General features: G+C 40.3%; 1 long non-coding RNA gene across 1 annotated transcript in view; it reads right to left on the bottom strand.

The window, feature by feature from the left end:
• LOC104953646 (uncharacterized) overlaps window positions 1-2337 on the bottom strand; it is a 17226-nt gene extending 14889 nt beyond the window's left edge. Inside the window, exon 1 of the long non-coding RNA XR_799249.1 lies at window positions 2326-2337. This is a non-coding gene — a long non-coding RNA (uncharacterized lncRNA). The remainder of the gene's footprint in view (window positions 1-2325) is intronic.
• Window positions 2338-4535: the final 2198 nt, after the last annotated feature.

The raw sequence follows: 4535 nt of genomic DNA, 5'->3' as shown, positions 1-4535 counted from the left end.
CCTTTCATTTCTATTCTATCATTTCACCCAAGTGAAGGGAGGGGAGTGATGGAAATAACAAGACAAGGTGAAAGAGAAGAAAATCGATGAAGAATGAAGAGAGAAAGAAAACCCCATTCCTGACTGAATCTGACCTGTGCAGACGGATGAATTGTTTTTGTCTGAGCGGCTTTTTTTTTGTTTTGAGCCTTGCTGTCCCATTAGTCTCGTCTTCTGTCTTTATCTACAGTGGGTTAACAGTCCTATCAGGAAATATTTGTAGTATGTAACCAACTTTAGGTCACGACTGGAATTGTCTCACAGCTCCTGGAAACATTTGAATAATCGTCCCGATTCCCAGAGGATGGATTATTAATGCTATTCATTTTTCTTACTCCAGTACCATCAAGTTCAGAATTGTTATTCGTCTAATACTTTGGTATATGCGCAATAAAAAAAAAAATGTGCAAGGATGATAATATTTAACTTTAATGTATAAAGCGTTTTTCTAAATACACTTAACCTCCTGTTGTCTTCGGTTTCAAATCTGAGCGATATACTACCTTTCATCAATCATAACTTTTTTGTTTTACATCGATTGCATTAAGGCTTGTATGATATCCTTCACAGGAGACATTGAACAGTATAAAATGGGCTGATTCACCACTTTCATTGCATTTTGGATGATTTAGTCAACTTTGTAACACCCATGGTGTTCCCGGTCTCTACAGAAAAGGAATTAATCAGGATCAGATCACACACACACACACACACACACACACACACACACACACACACACAACCACACCAACACACACACATCCAACACATCCAACACATCCAACACATCCAACACACACACACACACACACTAGATGTCCCCCCCCCTCCCCTTATGTGCCCATCCCCCCACATGGATCACACCTGGCACACGCAATACATGTTCAGTGTCTGCTCTTTGTATATTTACTGCAGTTTTTCATGTATACCTGTAGTCTGATACAATATGGACAGTTTGAAAGGGTGTTAAATGAAATTTGGTGATGATGAATGGTTTTTGTGTTAATGTAATAGCAGTTAAAACAGGACCGGTCAAAACGACGACAATAGGAGGGTTAATAAAACATTTCAAACAACCATAAAAATAGGAATGACTAAAAAAAAACAACATGCAATGAATTTAGAGAAAATACAAAGTAAACAGAAATTGGTATGTTTTTGTATGTTTGATGTGATTTATCCTGTTTTAAGAATGGTCAATTGTGAATGTCTTCAACTGAAACGGTCCATACATTTCTGGATGCCTTTTTATAAATCAACTTTTTCATTTATTTATGTTGCCATACTTTTAATGTATATTCTAGGCATCAAGACCACTCCACATTTCTATGAATGTTATCTATCTGCTTTCTATAGATTTTTAATCTCAATGAAATCCTGGTAAAATAAAACAATGAAAAACAAACAGTAAGAGGTCATGTCTGTTTGTGTACATCAGTTCATGTCATTACGTATGGTTGTTTGGATTAAAATGGCTGCTTTTGAAAGACACTCGACCCACGTGGGTCTCATGTTTTTGCTGCAGCCTCTCAATCACATCCAGTTTTCCACTATCATTTTAGAACTGAGAGAAATAGCCAAACCCAGGACCCATGTTTTCTATGGCTGCACCATTTCATCAAAAGGAAAAGTTCCATATCTCTTGAAAATATGGTTATTACACACAGTTTCATTTATTTAAAGATACGCCTTTTGGGGTTTTCTCTTTCCTGTAGTGTGTTATATAGGTTTTTGTGCATGTAAATGTTCTGCAAAGGCTTAAATCCCAATGTCTCCTCCAGAGGGAGTTTCCCCTTCCTGAAACTCTATAACTGGACTCCTTTATTTACTTCGGTAACATCGTAGCAGAATTAAATCACTGGCCGTTTCTCAATCGCAAGTAAAACTGCTGCAGAGCAACTATTTCAAGTATACTACGTCATCGAGTGGCGCCGAAGGACTGTTTAAATGCGTGTTAAATGCCCAGCATTCTGCGCCACTCGATGACGTAGTATACTTGAAATAGTTGCTCTGCAGCAAGTGTACTCAACATTGAGAAACAGCCACTATGTAACACTAGTTAGACCCTCCAGAAAAACGCGGGCTAAAATCCTTGATTATGCGATTAAACATGCGGGGGTTTTATGTGATTTTATGCGGTGAAATTTCGGGAAGTTGCGAAATATGCGGAAAGTTGCGAAATATGCTAAATATGCGGGAAAAAAGAATAACAATTTTTTTAAATATTGGGCTGTCTTATTTATTCTCTCTCACACACAACCTGCCACTAATGTTAAACCCCTTTACTATTCAATTAAACACATTCAATGTTTATTTATTGTAAAAGCAATTGGGCTATTTTAATCTCACTCTCTCTCTCCCAAACACACACACACACACACACACACACCACACACACACACACACACACACACACACACACACTTCTCCGCCTCATTCTGTTTTCATTTACTCGTTCGTTATCTGACCAGCTTCAATCTTGTAGGCTACTCACTTCGTTTCTTGTAGCCCTCGAAAGGGTTTTGGAGGTTGATGCCTCGGGGAACGTGAGTTGAATGGCTTTCTTGTCCGCAGCAGCAGAAAGCATTTTCGAATGTTTGAATGAATCAAAGTGGGTCGTCACCTTCGATGTTCTCTTATGCTCCAACACACAGTTGCACGGGGTGCAGAATAGTTTCCCCCCACTTTTTGCCCGGTCTTTAGTAGAAATGTTCGTCGGTAAATGAGATGGATTAGATTTTTTCATCTTGGTGTTTTCTCTCTCGTGGGAGCTCCACACGTTCACTCTATACAGTGTTGTTTACATTCTGTGATGCACGAGCTGATGACGTCACGTCAAGACGAGTTAACTTTTTTTTCTTCTCAACTTTGTGTGGAAAAATGCGGGGATTATGCGGCCTTTTAAAAATCTGCGCCATTTTGCTGATTATGCGGTAAATTCTGCAATCGCAGAATCGCGTTTTACTGGAGGGTCTAACTAGTGCTTCTTTTGTACTTGATATGCTAAGGGCCGGGACATCTCTAAGTGGTTGACCAATCACAACAGAGCCGGCCATTTAACCAATCAGAGCAGGCTCTGGTTTCAGCCAGAGGGGGAAATAAATACCTGAAATGTAGCTTAATATGTCCACTTCAAGACAAATTCAATGATTTATCTCCAAAAAAGTGTTCAACAAAGTTATGGCCCTGTTGAGAAATGTCTGAAAACATTTTGAAATGTAGTTATTTGGGTTTGAGCAATGCACAGGATGACTTTTTAAGAAGGACTAACCTTGTAAAATGTGTCTTTAATTACAAACATGCACTAAGAACCTTACTCACAAAGGAATTCAAAGAGGAAGAGGCATGTTAAGAATGAGAAAAACTTGCTCAGGAAAACTGACCTTTCCTCTCTTTTCCTGACTTTTTCTGTGTGTGTGTTTGTGTGTGTGTGATTAATACCCCAGGAGATGGTGTGACATTTGATTTGGCGGGGTGTGGTTGGGGAAGTGCTTACTCGGCACAAACGTAAATCCACCTCACTGATGGAGTGAAGGGGGGGGGGGGGTTGATGAAATACACCACTGACCCTGACGAAAGAGCCTGAAGAAAAAACTCTGACGTTAAACACACTAACGCTAAATCTGCCTTTTGCAAAATATGTCCTCTTTTAGGAAATGGCACAACCAGAGTACGTTGTATCGTGCATATTCAGTAAAGTAACCTGAAGTTGCATTTGTATTACAAAAATATAATTTCTTATGACTCAAAAAGTAAAAAAATGTTGGCACCAGTTGATTGACACCTAAATGAAGTATGTGGAAATGTGTGGTTGTTAATCTCATTTAAAAACACATTGACATCTATGTTTATTGTTGTCATGTTATATAATTTGTTTATATATTTTTTTAACACTTTGTGTTGGTGATTAGATGCACAGAGTGTATACGTAGGGTCATAGGTGAGCGGAAAGGGAGGGCAGAGGAAGAGAGAGAGAGGAGGCCGTTTCTCAGGCCGTTTCTCAATCGCGAGGAAACTAGCTTCCAAGCCAATATTTCAAGGATGCTACGTCATCGAGTGCCGCCGAAGGACTGTTCCAATCTCCAGCATACTTGGAATTCCACCGAGGCCGCTACCTTGGTTTGGGGGTAATTTCGAGGCTGCACATGGGTAGACTTCGCGTCCTTCAAATCCCCACAATGCTTTGCGCACGGACCAATTTCCCCAAATCTGTGGCGGAAAATGTAAGGCGGGGCCTCTCATATGACGCACACCTGCACACTTGCTAGCCTGTTCCACTCTTCGTTTTCCAAATGCCAGGAAGGATTCTTGCCTAGCTTCTGAAGGAGGTGACTCGGAAGACATGTGCTACCAAGCAAGCATCCTCGCGATTGAGAAATGGCCTGTGTCTAGGCCAAAAGCTGTCATCCACTGCTGTAAACATCACGTCAAACCTCAACAAACACCTGCAAAGAACACATGCTAAGGTGAAGCTACCGCACACGCTATACACCATC

The sequence above is a fragment of the Notothenia coriiceps genome, unplaced genomic scaffold, assembly GCF_000735185.1.
Source record: "Notothenia coriiceps isolate Sejong01 unplaced genomic scaffold, NC01 NC01_scaffold00022041, whole genome shotgun sequence".
NCBI classification, from domain to species: domain Eukaryota; kingdom Metazoa; phylum Chordata; class Actinopteri; order Perciformes; family Nototheniidae; genus Notothenia; species Notothenia coriiceps.
This window is presented reverse-complemented; position numbering and strand designations above follow the sequence as displayed.